The sequence below is a fragment of the Dromiciops gliroides genome, chromosome 4 (assembly GCF_019393635.1).
Source record: "Dromiciops gliroides isolate mDroGli1 chromosome 4, mDroGli1.pri, whole genome shotgun sequence".
Taxonomy (NCBI): domain Eukaryota; kingdom Metazoa; phylum Chordata; class Mammalia; order Microbiotheria; family Microbiotheriidae; genus Dromiciops; species Dromiciops gliroides.
In genome coordinates, this window is record NC_057864.1 from 226654000 (window position 1) to 226675021 (window position 21022).

Consider the following 21022-nt stretch of genomic DNA (forward strand, 5'->3'; position numbering starts at 1 on the left):
TTATAGGCTACACTGAGAATTGGTTTTGTTTAGAGAACTTTCTGACAAATTCATCATTCCCTCCTACGATACCGCTGCTTTCTTAATTTCTCTTTCTCTTATTTGACTTGCCTAAAGTATCTACTGAAGGCAGAATTGCACTCCACTGGGAAAGTTTTGCAGAGTCATATGTGTCATTGATAAGAAGCCTTACCTGTGAGATCATTGTTCATAACCCCAAACAGTATTTTTAAAATGATCAGGCCAGTATTCTAACTGCTGCTTTTCTTACCCCCCCCCACCCCCAGCTAATTATTTATTTTAATTTTTATTCATTTTGAACTTAAAGACAAAAAAAATTTCCATGCACACAGCACAACCTGAAAAGCATTCACTATAAAACCATGAATTTACATTTTAGTTTGCTTTAAAAATATATATATATATGTATGTATATATATATATATGTACTACTAGTTGTTTTCAAAGCTGCTCTAATTTCTGTGCTTCCTTCTAAATTTTCTTTTATTTTGAGAAGAAAATGACCCCTACTCAATAATTTTCTGAAACTCAGAAACTCAGCAGCAATGTGTCAAAGGTTCTTTTATTTCTTTCTCCAGAGAAAGGGCACCCATCACAAGCAGTGATTCAATGTTGCAGCAAGCACCAAGAATGGGAGCAGACTTTTTTTTAACCTGTTCCTCTAAGGCATGTTAAGTCCCTCCCTCCTTTGCCATTGGCCATTAGAGAGTTACAATCTGGTCCTGAAATCTAGCTAATCAAAATGTGCATTTAGAAAACCTACTTACATCATTATTCAATGTGTTAATATCCAATCAGTTTAGAGTATTTCTCAATCCATTGGTTTTGCATATCCTCCTTCCAAGTCCTCCACTGGGATTGTTTCATGTTACCATGTCCTAATGTTATCTCTGGGAGGTTTACACCTTCCTCAGTCTCTAGTCTTTAAACTTAAACCTCTTCCTTTTTGAGAGGAGTCCAGAGCCTATTCTCACATATTCTCTACTATGCACTTTTACTATTTTCCCCTCCTGCCAATAGAGATGGCTAACTTTAGCCAAAAATCCGTGCGTGCACACACACATACATATATATATATGTAAAACTATACTATACATACTTCTAGTTGTCAGTTCTTTCTCTGGAGGCAGACAGCATCTTCTTTCTCAAGTCTTTAGTAGTTAATTTGGGTATTTGTAACATTCAAAATTACTTAGTCCATCATAGTTGTTCTTAAATCTAGATTGCTGTTACTGTATACAATGTTCTCTTGGTTTTACTCATTTCATTCTTCATTATTTTGAATGTCTTCCATATTTTTTTCTAAAGTCATCAAGCTAATAATTTCTTATAGCACAGTAGTATTCCATTACAATCATAAACCACAACTTGTTCAGCCATTCCCCAAATGATGGGTATCCCTGCAATTTCCAGTTCTTTTCCACCACAAGGAGAGTTGCCATAAATATCTTAGAATATATAGGTTCTTTTCCTTTTTCCCTAATCATCTTGGAAAACAGACCTAATAATGGTATTATTGGGTCAAAGGGCATAGGTAGTTTAATAACTTTGGGGGCATAATTCCAGACTGTTCTCCAAAATGGTTGGATTAATTCACAGTTCCACCAACAGTAAATTAGCGTCCCAAATTTTCAACATCCTTTCCAACATTTGTCATTTTCCCCTTCAATCATTTTAGCCAGTCTAATGAGTGTAAAGTGATATTTCATGGTTGTTTTAATTTGCATTTCTCTAATCAATAATGATTTAAAGCATTTTTTCATATGACTATAAATTGTTTTGATTTCTTCACTGGAAAACTGCCTGTTCATATCCTTTGACCATTTATTTGTTGGGGAATTACTTGTATTCTTATAGATTTTTTTTTTGGTGGGGCAATGGGGGTTAAGTGACTTGCCCAGGGTCACACAGCTAGTAACTGTCAAGTGTCTGAGGCCAGATTTGAACTCAGGTACTCCTGAATCCAAGGCGGGTGCTTTATCCACTGCGCCACCTAGCTACCCCATATTCTTATAGATTTAACAAAGTTCTTTATGTGTTTGAAATCAGAATTTTTTATATATTTGAGACATAATAAAATCTTTAACTTAAACTGTATATAAAAATTTCCCCCGATTTTCTACTTTTCTTCTGATCTTGGCTAAATTGGTTTTATCTGTACAAGTGCTTTTTAATTTAATGTTATCTCATAATGCTCTGTCTCTTATTTATTCATAAATTGTTCATCTATCTATAAGTCTGATAGGTAACATGTTCCATGTCCTAATTTTCTTGTCATATCTCCATTTATATGTAGGTCATGTATCCATTTTGACCTTATTTATACTTCTTCAACACAAGGTTATTGTAGTAATTTGCAGCTGTATATTGTATGTCTATTCTATTCCATTGATGTTTCCTTTCTATTTCTTGGCCAATGCCAGATAGTGTTGATAATCATTTCCTTAGAACCCGAACATTATACACAGTATCAGCAACATGCAACAACCAGCTAGGAATGGTTTAGCTCTTCTCAACAATACAATTCAAGACAATTCTAAAGGATTCATGAAGGGAAATGCTAGCCACATACAGACAAAGAACTGATGAAATCTGAATCTGGATCAAAGCACACTATTTTCACTTTATTTTTTTATTCTTTTGCCCTCTTTCTTCTTTCAAAACATGACTAATATGAAAATGTTTTACTTGCACATATATAACATATCAAATAGCTTACTCTTATAGGGAGGGGGAAGAGAGGAAGGGAGGAAGAAAATTTGTAACTCAAATTTTTTTTAAAAAAACAATGTTTTAAAAAAATTTGTCAGGGGCAGCTAGGTCGTGCAGTGGATAAAGCACTGGCCCTGGATTCAGGAGGACCTGAGTTCAAATCCGGCCTCAGATACTTGACACTTACCAGCTGTGTGACCCTGAGCAAGTCATTTAACCCTCATAGGGTATTCTCAGGGGAAGATCAGGGATGAAAAATCTACCAAGTTGTTCTCGGTTACTTCCCATGTTTGGACACAACTCATATTACCCAAGACCAGAAAACCTCTCACCCATCTGGAGAGACAGGCAGGATGGTTTCCTGGGACTCCAACAAAGGTGGGTATGATTTTTCTGCTGTCTTTTTTATTACAGGGAAGAGTAGCTCCAAATCCCTGCAACTCTCATCCTTTGCCAACCCATTCTGGTATAATTGAAGGAGACACAGGAACCCTTCCAGGCTAAAATGTGGACTTAGAATATGGGCAGCTGGTCCGAGCATTTAAATCTCCGAACCCAGTCTCTGTCTCCACTGTCTGTCTCACATCCTTAACTTCAATGACCTGTAACTCAGGAGTTTCAGGATTTTCTAATTTCCCCGCTGGACTCAGAGAAGTTATTTCTGTAGTCTTAAAAGGATAAGGGGATGTAGGATCCATGGGATTTTCAAAGGATATTTCTATTCTTCCTACAGGGTCAGTTCCTCCTTCTGATGCCCATATACCAAATCCATATGTTACAAAGGTCAGTCTATTTGGGTCGCATCATTCTATTTGATACTCATCTCCCTGGATACTTCCCTTAGTGTTATAAATTGGTTCTGGGCACATGTATCTCTCATAATCTCTAATCCTCTGCTGTACCCCAAGATCATGGCTACACAGGGCAACCTTATAAGTATCAGATTCTACTGTTTGGACTGACACATTCCTTTTTGTTGTGATGTGGTGCACTGGAATGGATTCAAGGGCATAACAGTACCCATTCACCATTCTGGTCCCAATAGTTAGTATAAAAAGGAGTGCATGTGCCTTCCAGCAGGCCAGGGATGAGTCCTCAGTCCTCCTTCTTCCCCCCCATAATACCCATCCTTTTTGTTCCTCCACTACTTGTTTGCCTGAGCGGCTCCCACTTCCCCAAAATGTTACCTCCCTTCTCCCTTTTTGTACCAAGCTTGGTATATTGTACATTAAAGTCTTTTTAAACTTCACCCTTCGTCCATCAGATTCCTTATTCATAGTCCACTGCTCATGCTTTGGCTCTGGTTTTTCTTCCGGAAAAGGTGCCCCTTTGACTTGAGAGTAATGAGTCCAGTTTCGCTCCTCAGTCCTCACTGCAGTGTGTGTTTTTCATACATGCGTATGCATACATATACATGTATGTGTGTGTATATATATATACATATTCATTCATTCATTCATTTGTTTGTTAGATTTCCCCCAAGATATGAATGGTCAAATTGTTGGGGGGGACTTGCAACCTGGATTGGGGGGGTGGGGTGTAACTCACCCAAAGAATAGGAGGTTCATCACAAATCTTGTAAAATAAAAAGATTTATTAGGAGAGAGGAATATATGGCTGGGGGACAGAATCATCACTCCTCCAGGTCCTTATTGTGGACAGCCTTCCAGGAAAGTATTTAATTCATGGGTTTTATTTCTGTCCCCATTCTTCAAGGCCTGCACCTCACCCAATGACAACTATGTAGAATGACCTTATCACTCTCTCCCTCTCACACTTTCTCCACCTATTTTCTTTCTATTTTCCTCTACGACTTCATTTCTAGCCTTCTTTAGGAATATCTCTAAAACTCTTCCTTTGGAGATCAATCCCTATTTCTGGATTTGGAGCAGCTGAAAGAAGAAACTAACCGCAAGCACTCATAGCCTAACCTTGGTTATGTTAGCTCATGAGAAAGGCCTACTGAATGCCATAACATCTGTCAACCTGAATTAAAGAGAAGACTGCCAATATAGAAAAAGTTATGATCCTTAGTCAGGGAAAGGGATTCATGACACTTGAGGTGCCAGGCCACAGAAAGTGCTGGGCTCCTGAGGAGGGGATTGGGTAGAGGGTTCTTATAGAGTACCAGAGCAGAGGGATGGGAGTACAATTCTTGGAAAGGCCCAGCTGCAGATATGAAGTATTTGGGATATTCGACGGTTTTACAAACTTGTTCTGCATAACAATCAATAATCCATAGAGAAAACTTGGGAATCTGGGGAGGGGAGAGTTGAGTATTAAAAAAAAAAAAAAGCAGAGACTAAGTGTGTTAACATCTGGTCAGTCTCAGGCAATTCATGGGTCTGGGAACTGGGACAAGGTCCACTTTAGTCAGCTAGTATTGAAGGTAGCAGCCCTGGGTTCAACACTTGCAAAGCTCAATTCAATGGGCTGAAAACTGACTTTCCCCAATGAAGATTCTTTATTGCCAAGGGAGAGATCCCCAAAATTCTGCCTCTAAGGACCAGTGCTTCAATGCCAGAACTGCTTTTGATTTCCACTGGAGTTAGTGTGACATCTATCTCCTGTCCTAGTTTTAACTTTAGCATTCCTAGTGTGTTTTGTCTATCCAGTTTCATCCTATTCTAGTGAAGTCCTTAAATGAAAGGAGCCCTTTTATGAGTTTCTGTGCACCTCCTGGGCCATGTTTGACTGACCCAGAAAACTATTTCCAGAGAAAAATTGACATTGATTGGAGTACTGTGGGGGAAAAAACATGGTCTTTTGCTGACATCTTATGACCAAATTTGGTATTGCAACATTCCTGACCATGAAGTCTGATGAGAAAAGTATTCATAGCCATTTCCAAAACGCTTATGCTAGTTCACCCAGTGTTCCTGTTCTCCATCTAGGATCACATTCCATCCCATGTCAAGATAAACTGTCATTTGATTTCAGGAGAGCTAAAAGATGGGCTCCAGAACCATCATTCACATAGATTCCCATGAAGCCGGAAAGACAGGTACCTGAAAATCTCTTTTGTGGGGAGCACTTACTATACAGACTTGACTCAACACCACCATGGAACATGTTAAAATAGAACCTTTTCTTCCTGGGTCCCATTTGGATTATTATCTGGGCCCTCATAATCCAGCCTTGTTCTTGTCTTCCTTTGGCCCTTAAAGGTTTGTAAAATCCAGCAGGGTGGTAAACCCAAAAGCTGACAGCTGATGGCCAGATTCCTCTAGTCTGAAACTAGGCCTCAAAAAGAATGCCTGGTCCCCAATTCTAAACCAGGAAACACCCTTTTCATCTCATCTTGAGATTTCTTCTCTGACTCTTAGCCAGTAAAAGTGCAACAGGGTCATAACTTCTTTGGGTCCATCATACACATTGTTCTTCTTCCTCTAAACATCTCTCTATAACTCATGATCTTTTGTGCTTCCTGTCCAAGTGCAAGGAGATCAGTCATTCTAGATATTGCCAGAACTTTCAAACTCAGAATCAATCTCTATTTCTACCTTCTGAGGAACAGCATGAGATAGCATTTGTCATGGCTAGCCATGAGAAATAACAAGTGAACACAGGAATCTAAGACAGCCTCCCTCTTCCACTATGTCCCAATTTAATTGGCATTTGATGTGTTATTCTCTCCTGATGATCCTTTTTCCTACTGTCTTCCTTTGTCAAGGCAGAGCTGCCCAAAATTTGGCCTCAGAGAAACTCTCTGGTTTCTGACAGCATTTTGTTCATATGCCACTTTGACAAGAAACACTTTCCGCTTTCCTCTGTATAAACAAGATACCTGTTCTCTGTCTTCCTGCTCCTGGCCCTGTAGCCTTATCAGCATATTTTTTAAAATCTTACAAAATCTAACTCTTGTCTCATCTTCTTTAGCTTAAGTCCTTCAGATGTTTGGAATCTTTAATTTCTTTCTTTGGTAGACTAGACAAGGAAATTCAAAATGCATAATTAGGCCTACACATTTGGCTTTTTGCTGATTTTTTTTATTCAAACTTGGTATTGGATCCTGCTGAACTGGAAGAGAGGAAAGAAAAGCCTGGAAGGAGAAATGATATCAAATTCACCTCCATTATCTGCAGAGAGCTGCTTGCTCATTTCATGGGCTCTGCCTAGCGTCCTATTTGGGCTAACGACAATATGGACAGACACTGCCTTTCACAGAACCAAGATTTGATCTGATTGCTTAACTCTTGTAAGGCAGGCCATGCCCTGTCTTTCATTCAGCCTTTCCAGCTTCCACTGGGAAAAAAAGGGGCCACACTTTTTACTCCTTATCTGATAAACCCTTTTTCATTTTTTTTGCTCTGGTATCTTTTAAAATTTTTGTTTAAGTCTGTTCCATCTACGCTCAAGGATTCAACCTCATTCATGGCAGCTGCCTACTGTACCTATGTGTCTCTTCTTACCCTCGGGACCTCACAGCTCTTCACACTCGGGACCAGGCCTTCTCCACTTTTCCCCTCCCCTTCCCCCGTGCCATGATTTCTTCGACCCTGCTCAGCATGAAGCAGTTTCAGAAGAATCATCATCCCCTTTCCTTATATATATAGAGAAGTGGGGAATGTTATGGGCTCAGAGCACCCCAGAAGTTCTCTGGGGTACATCAAAGAACCTTCTCCTTGAGAAACTAATCCAAAGGACAGACACACAAAGAGATAAGTGGAACCAGATCAGACAGAGCTAGCTTTGGGACCTCCACCCTTCATTCTAGTCTCCCTTACCCCTGGGGAGATAAGTTTGGGTGTGGTGCTTCCTTTGTGTCCTGAGGAGATGGCTTCAGAGATCTGCAGCCACCCCTCACCCAATTCCTCCAGCCACTACCAGTGGGGGGATGGTCCTCCCTAACTAAGGGAACTTTCCAGTCAGATGATCACCCCCATTAGTCCTCTATAAAAGTACCTGCTAGTCTCCTACTCGAGGAGATTGGTATCTCAGAGCCACATTCTGTGCCTTTCTCCCCATGAGAAGTCCAAGGATTTCTTTCATGGTTTCCCTTCCCTTCCCTTCCCCTGCCACTAAATAAATTACTATCTTATTTTAACTGTTTTTGTGTGCAAGAGGGTGTAATTCTTTAAAGAGAAATTCCTAAGGACCCCAAACCCCTACCCCTATCCCAACCCCCCTACCCTATTTTCCCCATGACACCAGACATCTTCATTTCTTCTCTCCTTGAGGTTTCTTCTCTTCTTCTTTGACAAGGAAACAGCACCCTGACATTGAACAGCATCCTCTAGCTTGAAATACTTGGAGTTCATAATACTCCAAAGTGCCCCTGACACCATGAAAACCCTTTAGATATGCTTTGTCTTTCACCCTGTCATTCTTCATCTGGATCTCATTATTATTTGAGTTTCCTTTCTATTTCCTATGAGATTAATCTTCACAGATATTTCCAGAACTTTCTAACTCAGAATCAATCTCTTTTTCTATAATATATTCCTCTACATTCCTCTACTATCTAGTCCTTCTCTCTTCCTTTTCAAAGACAAAGCTGCCCCAAATACTACCTCAAAGGAACGCTTTAGTTGCTCAAAATTCTCTCCTTAATTCACACTTTAAGAAGAAATATATTATGATTCTTTGTGTTATTAACATAATATCTGTCTCATGTCCTACTCCACTTATGTCTATGGCCTAATTCTCATGAATGTAACACTTTTCTCATCCTGTTCCTGTAAGGCCTTCAAGTGTAGGGGTAATTTCATTTCTCCCTTTGCATCTCTTGCATGGGAGACTAGGCCCAGAATTTTACAATGTATTTTTAAAATTAAAGGTACACATTAATTCCTTCATAAAGATCAAATAACTTGGCCTTTTTTTCCCAATGTGTTTATATTTATGTACATATATGTGTATGTATGTATGTATATAGTCTTTTGGGGGGCAGGGTGGGGCAATGAGGGTTAAGTGATTTGCCAGGGTCACACAGCTAGTAAGTGTCAAATGTCTGAGGTCAGATTTGAACTCAGGTCCTCCTGCCTCCTAGCTGCCGCTGAAATTAATTTTTACTGCTTTGTTTTACTTTCTGCAATTTACACATGATGCAGTATCCTGATTGGTGAGGGACAGATATCAAACTGTGAGATTTAAAATTGACTATAAGAGCATTAAACTCCCCCTTTAACTTTTCCTTTCATATATCTCCCAGACCACTAAGTAAAAGAAGCCTCTGAGCTTTAATCAGTGAGGAATTAGCTTTTATTGTTTAGACAACAAACAGGTGGTACCGATTAGGGAAATAGGAAAGTAGAAATACAAATCAATAGTCTTAGATGTAGGCTTAGTCTATATTCTTTTATAAAACTCACCGAATCCCAAAACTGCTTGCTAAACTGAGAATCAGAGCCGAGCCCGATCACCAAAGCATGCACCAACAAGCCAGTGTGTGCGAGACCGAGAGCCAACTTCCGTTCCCACTCTCAGTTTTAAGTTGGCGTCCTGGAAGTAAGGTGTGCTTGGCCACACTCTCCCAAGCAGCAGGCACTCGACTGTTCTTCAAGGTCCCCTCCCCAAAAGGGTGGTCCTTCAAAAGCCTCTTCAGTAGCATGCATTCAACTCTCAAATGATTAAGCTAAAACTTCCGTTTTTTACTACAACACCAATAGCAATGACAATCAGACTCTGCTTAATGTTGTGGTGGCTTTAAGCAGAGCTTATCATGAGCGTGGTGTAGGCCTAAGATAGACATGTAGATGGACAGGTAGATTGATGGATAAAGAGACCAATAGACAGATGTACAGTGAAAGACAAGGTATTTGGGAAGGACAACTATTAATGTAAATGAACCTTTGACAAAAGACACTATAGAACTGCTTCAGAGTTAAGTGTAGACTCTACTTAAACTCTAAATAGAAACTACTTAATGTAGGTAGACCCTTTTTATAAAGCCCAAGCAGTAAGGTGGGGAACCATTGGGAGGGGATAGTTTACTTGAGGGGAGGTGGGGGAGATCTGTAAATGATCAAGAATCTGGAATTGACAAGGATTGGTTAGCCCCAGGCGATTCGTTTGCCTGGGAAGGGGGAGTGGGTGGGGATCAGTCAGTTCTTGGTCAATTTGTCATTATCAACTTCTTGGTTGTTTTCATATCTATAATTTTGATCATTGCATGCATCTTGCTATATGGACTTTGTATTTGTAATACTATACTTCTTTAGTCGATTATAGGATTAAGGCTTTCACTGAAGCCACAGTGATGCCCCTGTGACTGCACCCACCGAACTTTTCACTCTCTCTCTCCTTCCTTAAAGACAGGGGCATCTCTATGCCCCATTTTTCAGCCTTGAAGAAGCTAGAGAAGATGGACCTTCATCCCTTTCTCCCCAGAAATAAGAGGGGGGAATGTTATGGGAATGCAGTGGAACCCCAAGAAACCTAAAGATCCCAACCCCCCAAGGAATCCTTGCCTCACACTTCAGGAATGGTTGTTGTAGACAAGACCTTGGAACACTGATATGCAAGATATGAATTGGGTACTGCATATCTTACTGATGCCCTATTATTCCAAAACCCCCTCCATGTTGTTACATTTCCCTCCCAGTTCTTTGTAATGCCCTTCCCTCCCTTTTGTCTGGTAAAAATACAAAAGACCAGTCTTCTCTTACTCCAGTGGGACAATCACCAAAATGATCTGTTCCCCAGCCATATTTCTCTCTCCTAATAAATCTCTTTTTATTTTATAGAAGAAGAAGAAGAAGAAGAAGAAGAAGAAGAAGAAGAAGAAGAAGAAGAAGAAGAAGAAGAAGAAGAAGAAGAAGAATGGGCCAGCACTGGCCCTAGATTCAGGAGGACCTGGGTTCAAATTTGACCTCAGATATTGGACAGCTGTGTGATCCCAGGCAAGTCACTTAACCCTCATTGCCCTGAAGGGGGGTAAAAAAGAGGTAATGGGCCTTCTTAATGTGATTAACTGGAAAATAATTTCTATTTGCATGCCTTAAGTCATGGTCTTCTTTGAAAGTTTAATTCAAGTTGATATGGCCTCTGTGTCCCAGAAATAAGCTGTCAGGTATTCTCAGCTCCAATAAAAATCTCTGATAAAAGAATTTGGGATGAGTCTTTGTGATCCTTGATATGAACATGAGATGTTCAAAGAACACTGTATAATCTACATTTTAAAATGTCCACAAGGGGCTCCAAAAACCTTGCTTAAGTAGCTTAAGGTTCTCTTCCTCACTTCAATTAGCACACTTGCTTTTCTTGGCATATTTCAGGGAACTCCTTCCCAGAAAAAGGGAGGTGGTATTGCTGTGAGGCATTTTGCTTCTAATAGCAAGGGAAAGGCCAAATTTTTGCTCTATACCTATGGGATTTGGAGAGTGACAGATTATCATGAATTAAACAAGGTCACTGCCCCAATACATACTGTTTTTGGAATTACTATCTTAGAGAAATTGTACACAAAAGTGGGACAAATGTATATTGTACTGGAACTAGCTAACTCCTTCTTGAATAATCTTTTGTTAAAGGAATCACAAGAGCAGACTGCATTCACATGGAATGAAAAGCTATGGACTTTTTAAGTCCTACCCAGCCTAATATATACAACATACACAGATACATATACAGCCCAATGATATGCCTCAGGATGATTGACCATAATGTAGACATTTTCCTGGCTCCTGTAAGCATCCACCATGAACAATATACCAATGACATTATGCTAACATATGAAGATTTGCCTTTACTAAAGCAATATTTTGAGCAGCTGTGCAAAATTCTGGTCTGAACGAGATGGGCAATAATCTCTAGCAAAGGGTAAGAACAGGCACATACTGTAAAGCTCCTAGGAATGAGGTAGTCAGGTAAAACATGAGTTATGTGTCATTTGAAATATATTGGGGGGTGCCTGTCTCTGCTCTAGGTTTTGGGGAATTTAGCTGGAGTTTCTAATATATTGCTATTTATAAATTAGAGGCTATTACACCAATCTTGGCATTAAGCATATATTAAATCATATTATATGTTAGTAAAGAGAGAGAGCACATTGTTCAGAATTAGAATTCCTACATACCTAGCTAGAAAAGGGGGGGCGGGGCAGGGCTGCCTCCTCCAGTGTCACAGCGGAGAGAGGAGAGGAGAGGAGAGGAGAGGAGAGGAGAGGAGAGGAGAGGAGAGGAGAGGAGAGGAGAGGAGAGGAGAGGAGAGGAGAGGAGAGGAGAGGAGAGGAGAGGAGAGGAGAGGAGAGGAGAGGAGAGGAGAGGAGAGGAGAGGAGAGGAGAGGAGAGGAGAGGAGAGGAGAGGAGAGGAGAGGAGAGGAGAGGAGAGGAGAGGAGAGGAGAGGAGAGGAGAGGAGAGGAGAGGAGAGGAGAGGAGAGGAGAGGAGAGGAGAGGAGAGGAGAGGAGAGGAGAGGGCAACCCCCCTCTCCCCAAGGATTTTATCCTCTCTCAGGTAGAGGTGGGTCACTGTACCCAAGCTAACTGTCCAGTAACATTCAAGTCCATTGATTGGCCTGACATGAGGGTGGTCCATATAAAAATGAGCAGTGCCCTGATGCTCAGGGTCTGTGAAAGACAGATCCTCTAAGGGCAAAGCTTTTAGGTAAGTGTGGTTCTAATCTTAAGTGTCCCTATTCAGAGTCAAGGCTCCAACTCTACTGATTCTGGGCTGGCCTTAAAAGAGGTCAGGCAAGGCTCCCTTGAGTGGGAGCCCTCTGGGTCCCCCAGAACCCCATTATTTTCTGACAGTTATGACCAAGGCTGTTATTAACAAAGTCCACGCTTTCCCTACTTCTACTGCTATAAAAACATTGCAAACCTTTTGGGGATTGTCTAATTGCTCTCTAGAATGGTTGAACTAGTTCACAGCTCCACCAAGAGTGCATGAATATACCTATTTTCCCATATCCCCTTCAAAATTTGTCATTTGCCCTTTCTATCATCTTAGCCAATCTTATGGGTATAAGATGGTATCTCAGAGGTTTTTTTAAATTTTCATTTCTCTGATCATTAGTGATTCCTGACACTTTTTATATGACCTCTGAAAACTATCTTTTCATATTCCTTGATTGTTTATCAATTGAAAAATGGCTCTAATTTTTATAAAATTGTGAAATGAGACCTTCATCTGAGAAACTTGCTACAAATATTTTCCCCAATTTCCTGTTTTTCATCTAATAGTGACTACATTTTAATGCAAAAACTTTTCAATTTAATTTGATCAAAATTATCCATTTCACTTCCCATGATCCTTTCAATTTCTTGTTAGGTCATGAATTATTTCCCCATCCATAGATCTAACAGGTAGTTTTTTTCTACATCCCACTACTTAGCTTATGGTATGACCCTTCATGTCTAAATCAAATGAGTTTATCTTGGCACATGGTATGAATATTGGTCTATGCCTACTTTCTGTCAGACTGCTTTCAAGTTTTACCAGTAGTTTTTGTCAAATAGTGAGTTTTTGCCATAATAGCTGGAATCTGCCTTTTTACCCTAGAGATTTAGATTTTAATCATCTGGGAAGTGGGTCGTATTTTTCCCTTTCTCTATCCCCTTTCTCATTGTCCCTAGCTCTATTAACTTTACCTGTGTTGTAGATTTGTTCCCATTAATAAAATCTGATTTGTTTTCTTATCAGTATTAGTGAAATAACTAAAAAAAGGTAGTTTTAAAGGGAGGAAACTCTGGACCTAGAGGTCTCTCATTATTTTCTGAACCCCAATATTATGGCAAGCTACCCAATTAACTCTCCCCATACTAAATTTGGCCCATGCATATCTATCTATCTATCTATCTATCTATCTATCTATCTATCTATCTATCTATCTATCTATCATCTATCATCTATCTAACTATCCATGATCCTGAGTGCCAGAGGTCATGGGATTCTGATAGTAGCTTTCAGTCTGACATGGGTTATTCTTCTAAATTTCTTTTGTGCTTGCTGCTTCTAATACACATTTAGCATTTACTACCTTGTGTTGAGTTGTCTGGTCACCTTAAATTGGCCACCAATAAACTCCTTAAGAGTAGGAACCTTGGGGGCAGCTAGGTGGCGCAGTGGATAAAGCACCAGCCCTGGATTCAGGAGTACCTGAGTTCAAATCTGGCCTCAGACACTTGACACTTACTAGCTGTGTGACCCTGGGCAAGTCACTTAACCCCCATTGCCCCACAAAACAAAACAAACAAACAAAAAAAAAAAAAGCAGTTGAACCTATAAAAAAAAAGAGTAGGAACCTTAATATTTTAAACATGATTGTACATGTATAACATATATCAGATTGCTTGACATCTGGAGGAGGGAGGAAGGAAGAGGGAGGGAGAAAAATTTGGAACTCAATATCTTACAAAAATGAATGTTGAAAATGATCTTTACATGTAATTGGAAAAAATACTATTGAAAATAGGGACCTTTGATTATATTTTTGTGCATCCCTCTTACTGTAGAATCAGGAATAAGTACTCATTGATTGATACAATAGAATTAGGATTCTTACCCTAAAAAACATTTAAAAAATGATTCTACACAGCTTATCAGAGCAGAGTTAATATAATTAGCACAGTGGGAAAAGACACTGTAGTGGAACCTAGCAGCTGAGAAAGCATCAGTTGTAAATGTTTGCAAAGGAAAGTGTTACAGAATTTCCATTTTTGCTAAGGCTGTGATGCATCAATATAACTTTGGATAATATTAATAATCAACAAATTAGGTGATTTGTTTTATAATATTCTTAATGCAGAGTTATAGAGTATTAAAGAAACAAGAGAATGAATTAGGTTAGGACCTCATGGGCAGGAAACAGCTTTGGCATTCCCAATTGTTTTTAATGCTTTGCTGGGGCTTCCTTCTAGAAAGGGAAACCAAAAACTTCTGTTCCATCTGTGTCAATGTTTGCTTAACTTTCTCTAGGTTTAAGCTTTACTGGCACAATAGGGACTGTCTTATAAGGAATCTATGCTTTCATGTTCCAAGTTCTTAGAAGGCTGGGATGTGATGATCTGCTCTTCTCAAGACTATCCAATTAACTATTCAAAGTGAAAAAGAAAGAAAGAAATTACTTTTAAGGAGTCAGTCTGGAGAGAAAGCAGAAGTATTTTTTATTTTTAGTAATGTTCAATATCTTCAGTGTATGCAGGTAATTTAAGGTTCATTGATATACAAAGTACATTTAATACAGTCACATATTAACATTTTGGGGATAATGGTATCATGGAGATGGAAATAGAAATATCAATCCCTGTGTAATGTAGTAAAAAGTATCTTTTTTCCTCTTGGTTTGATCTCCACAACTGAGATTTTAATGGAATCTAGCTTTATTACTAGCTTTATTTTCTTTAATGGAATACTCCGAGGTGAGGTGTGAACAAAAAGCTGTTATTCCTGCCTAGAGTCTCTGGTGGGTAACAGCATGAGCTCCTAGTTAGAAATGAATGGATATATTATGTCTTCTAGTAAGAATCTGTGATTCACTTAAAAACCTGATAATTGGTCTTTATGTAAACATTGTTTATGTTTTCTTTAGCTCTTAACATATAACAAATCACTTTAGGAGAATTTCCCCCCCTATTGTTGAATGGTTGATGAATTTTACCGTTATTTAAAAATAAAACTATGCTTAAATTTATTATTTGACAAAGTTAAATTTAGTTATTTTACAAAGGGACTTAACATCTTATCTGGGTCATGGTAAACAAATCCTAGGGTCCTTTTTTGAGGTTTTTCCCTTTTGTTCTAATTCTTTCATATTTCACAACTAATGCGGAAATACGTTTAATGTGATTGTACATATATAATCTATATCAGATTGCTTTCTGGTTTGGGGAGGGGGAAGGGAAGAAGATAAGCCATGAAAGTGAGGAGAGAGATAGGCTGACGGCCAATGAGGAGGAAAGGTTTCCTGAGGATGGAGATTTTTTTCTCACATAATACCTGTTTTATCTTTCCTAATATTTGTAGGGTGACTGAGGCTTTGAGTAATCAAAACATGGCATCAAAGCAACTTTAAGCACTCAGATATCCACAGGATCTTCTCTGGCTTAGGTTAAAATGAATTTGAGATAGAAGAAAAAGATCACTTAAGTAAGGTCAGGATTCTCCAATCATCTATCCCATTCTTGTTTTTATTATACACAGGTAAGCAGAAACACTTGATTTCTTTGGTGCTTAAAATCTTAATCTCACTGAATATTTTTCTAGAAATAAAAATGTTTTAAAATAATTAATTTATATCTCCTTTTTTATAATTGGGATGCTTTTTCATTTTTAGTCCTGTGGTACTGGTAGCATTTTCAACATTTTCCCAGTTAAACAATCACATTAACTACAAGTTATTTCAGCATTCTGTAATGTAATTTACCTTTGCCTGTTGACTTAAACTTAGTGGAAGCTGGTAGATTTATACCACCTAACTCTTCATGTATTTTGTATTTCACTTTTCTGTTAACCATTTTTGTTCTCTTTTTTCCTTCTAATATGCCTGATTTCTAACTATGGTATTATCTGGACTCCTTAATACCATACTAGACAGGCCTAAGAGAAATCTGGGCTCTTTAATAAGGATACTTATTCTTATATAATGTATGTGAAAGTGCTTTGAAAACTGTAAAGTCCTAACCAGTAGATTAACAGCTGGCTCCAAAATGAGAAAAGACTTGAATTTACTTTTGTAAGTTCAAGTCTTTTCTCTGATACATACCATCTGTGTGTTCATACTTCATATCCCATTCACCTAAGCAACCTTATGGTCTCTCTGCCCCCCAAAGACTTGCTTCTTTCAACTTGGACCATCTACACAGGACCAGAGAAAGACCTTGACTTGTTCTCCTTCGACTTCCAGAATGCAAGCCCTAGTACCTAGTGAAGTTAATCTACTGATCATAGGAGTTCCTGCCCTAGGGTCCCAGCCAGTTGATTGGTGACTGAATTTGTGCAAACTAGTACACTTAGCCCACAGAAGTAGCATTTTTATGTGCAGGAAAGTATAAGAACTATAACAGTAATTTTAAAGAATCCTAATTTAGGAATTCTGCTTAAACATGACAATTATTCTATTTTTCTTTATGTTGAAGCCCCCAGAGTACAGAATAATTCTATTTTCCTTCCCACTAACCTCAATTTCAAATGTACCTCAGAGAATATGAGTACAAAACAATGTAAGAAGGAACATCACTGCTGAGCTACCAACCTTGAGATTGTTTTTTGTAATGTGTCCTCAACCACCCTCCAAAAAGCTTAAGTAATGTGAAGTTTCCTGTAAATCCTCATTTGTAGGACATGTTTAAATGAGAATCTCTATAACAGGGAAAGGAAAACAATCAAAAATTTACAAGCCAAACTGCCCACTAATTTTATTAACAGTTTCTTCGAAGTAAAATCAGACTTCCAGTTTTAACAGAAACTCATAAAATTCTTCTTATTTGTTTTATAAAGAGAAATGGGCATTTTATTTCTCTGCAGGCACTAGACTCTGTAAAAATAAGGTGATTTTTTTCCCTCTCACACCTTCACTGTTAACATCTGGGAAACAAGTTTACCATTCTCCACATTGCCTGAAAACTGGGAAAAACAAATAAACAAACAATGTTTCAGCTTCTGGCCTTGGCTAAGGTAGGGCTCTTTGCAACATCTCTCATTAAGTGCAAATGATGGCTCATTTTTCAGGGGTTTACTATATTTCTTAACCTTGACTCTCAGAAACACAGATGGCTTAATTATAAAACTTCTTATAGGCAGCTTTATTTATTCTAAGTAAATTTATTTTTAATGATTATATTTTTAGTGAAAAGTATGGGGGGAAGGATCCTTTTAACGCCAACTTTGAGTTTTGTTTTCCTTTGTTGCCTAAATGGCTATATACATACTTAAATACTCACATGTATGTATGTTCAGCCATGTGTATGTGTACACATATGCCTTACATATATAGTTATTTATGTATATATGTGTGTGTATGCCTTTCTAATTTGAGGTTAAATTTGCTATAATCCAAGTTGATTTGTTATAATTTATTGGACAGAAAAGATTTTTATTAGCAACCAATGCTTAAAAAATTTTTTTTTCACACCATCAAGACCACTTTTTTCTACTTATTGACAGCTTTATGAGTGTGGATAGAAAAAGACCAGCATCCTTTATACTGAAGTGCTTGGCATTCCATACTACAAAAACTTAGATTTTTAATTAGGATCTGAGAGGTTTTCTTCCTTTCCCAACATTCCCCAAGGGTAGAGAGCTGCAACATTTGCCTTGAAATTGTTAATCGTTTTTCCAGACATCAATCCACTAAGGTTAGGTAGACTTTTAGGTCAAATGTTTATTGGCCCAGAGCCAGATCAGAAACTTTATATCTACACATCTGCATTCTGTATGCATGTACACAATGTTTCTCTTTTCCAATTGTGAAAGGAGAAACTGTTATCAGTAAAATGATGTTTAAAATTTATCTGAATCTACAAATTATGTTGAAAAATTTTAAACCAAAGATTAAATTTTTTAAACAAATTTTTTTCTGAATTAAGATGTTTAGCTAAGATTCTCACCATGACATTCTCCCTTATCCTGGATTCTACATCTTAATTATTTTTTAGGTTATTGTTTTTGTTATTAAAATAACAAATAATTATTTTTGTTAATATCCTCTTTCCACCACCTCCTCCCTAATTGATTGATTTTTTAAAAAGTCAACACCAAATCTCTGAATACATAGCTGCACTGTCAGGCAAAATGAAATACTCCTTTAGCCATGTCTACAAATGTATTTCTTTTTCTGAATTTTAAGTTCACCTCTCTGTGTGAGATTTTCCCCAACCCTTAGAGATAAGTGATTGTTTAACTATGATAATAATCTGTATTTAGACTACAAATTGTGATTTCATATGTTTAGATATTCTTTAGTGGTATTCCTTAGTAAGCAAGTGATAATAGAATAAGTAAGACATATTAGTAGAGTTTATGTACATGCTATATGGTACATTGATGCAGAAACCACGTAATTGAAGCCATTAGCTTAATCCACTGTGGTTAGATATTCACCAATCAGCTTAAAGATCAAATACTAAAAATAGTTACTCTGGACCTATTAGAATTTAAGGAAAGCCATCATCCAATAGTAGTTGGTAATTTCCAATGGTTGTGATCAACAGAAATTATAATTGGATTTAAGCAGTTAATACTTTTGCACAGTGGTGGATACACTAATTGCATTACATAATTTTGCATAAGACTCAGGTTTCCACTATTCAATGAGGATCTGTTGTGCATACATCACTTGAATTGTGTAGTGTAAATGGTGTTTCTGGGAGGAGTCTGTCTAAAAATAGTATGTATAAATACTTTTGAGCCCTGATTTTAGTATGAATACCATCTCCTGGTACTGCTCTTTGGGTCCTAGACCTGAGACCGGCTTTATTGTGAGACAGGATCCCTCTCTCGATAAACCTATTTTCTCTACAGGTTGGAGACTTTGCTATTTCTTTTCTTCATCGGACTTAGAAATTTTTGCAACATCTGTTAGGAAGTGAATGGCATGTTTTATATCCTTTTTTTTTTTTTGGACTCATGGTTTGTCATCAAATTGATCTGAGTTCTAAATTCTTCCAAAGTTATTTTTCTCTATAATATGATTATCATCTAATAAATTATTCTTTTAGTTATGCTCACTGTTGTACATCATTTAATACAACTTTTATTAGTTTTCTCTAAAATTGTTCATTTCATCATTTCTTATGGCACAATCTACTACATACATATACCACAATGTGCTTAACCCCTCCTTAATAGGAAGACATCTCTTTAATTTCCAATTTTTTGGCTGTGATGAAAAGAGCTGCTATAACTATTTTTTGTACATATAGAATCTTTTTTTCTGTCTTTGATTTTTTGGAGCTATATGCCGAGTCAAAGAGTGTGTGCATTTTGGTAACCAGTTGGGCATAGTTCCAAATTGCTTTCAGAATGGCTGGGTCAATTCATAGTTCCACCAACAGTGTACAAGTGTATCTGTTTTCTCGTAGCTCTTCCAACATTTGTTATTTTCTTCTTTTGTCATTGAATCAATTTCTCATACATCTTAGAAATTAGATTTTATCAGAGAGACTTGTTGCAACGATTTTTTCCTAATTATCTCTTTTTCTTTTAATTTTCTTACTACATTAGACTTGTTTGTGCAAAAATTTTAAATTGTATATACTAAAAATTGCCATTTGTATAGTTATGAATTCTTCTCCTATCAGTAGATTCAAAAGGAAATTTCTTCTTGCTCCTCTAATTTTTCAATGTTGTGAGCTTTTATATCTGGGTCATATGCCCATTTAGGGTTAACTTGGCATGAAGTCTGAGGTGTTGATCTAAACTTAAATTCTAATGTACAGTTTTCTTAGCTATTTTTGCCAAATAGATAGTCCTTCCCCCAGTAACTGGGGTGTTTTGATTTATCAAACACCATGCTACTGTATTTGTAGGTACATTGTGCCTAATGTTTTTCATTGTTTGTTCTCTTTTTTTAACCAGTGCCAAAATAATTTTAATGATTACTACTTTGTATTACAGGTTGGGATGTGGTACTGATAGACTTACTCCCTTTCCACATTTTTCAGAGTTATAACCCTTAAATTTATTGATCTTTTGTTTCTCCATACTAATTTTATTATTATTTTATTTAGCTCTATAATATATTCTTTGGGGAGTTTTATTGCTACAACCCAGAATAAGTAAATTAATTTAGACAGTATTGTGATTTTTATTATGTTTTCTTGATCTACTAATGAGCAATTAATGTTTCTTCAATTATTTAGGTCTGTCTTTATTTCTGCAAAGACTATCCATAATAGTCTAATATAAAAAGCACCCTAGCAAGTAGAGATAGGAAAGTGCGAGGAGAAATTAAGGTCAGCATAAGAAAGCAATAGGAGACCTACAGGCAGTGAGGAGGGGGTCCAGACAGGAAGGAACCGTTCAGAGTTCAGTACAAAGACTGAATTAGGGACTATGAAAGTTTACCAGGAAGAGATCTGTATATTATTCAGGAACAGAAGCCAGCCAGGAGTTGTATTTCTCTGACCCCAGATCTGGGTTGCAGATCTAACTCTTCTAAGTAAGGGAGCTGCAGCTGGTCTGAGCTGACTTGTAGTGTATATCAGGTCAGTGAGTGGTTGCAGATACAGTTCAGATCTGGCCTAGGTCTATGTACAGGGAAAGAAACAGTAATAGAAGCAAGCAGCAGCTGCGTGGCACTGACTCCTTTAAAAAAAAAAAATTCAGGTTTGTTTTTTTTTCCATTTTAAATCCTGTCCCCTCCCACTTCCATCTCCCTTACCCATTAAGAAGGCAAGGAGGGGGCAG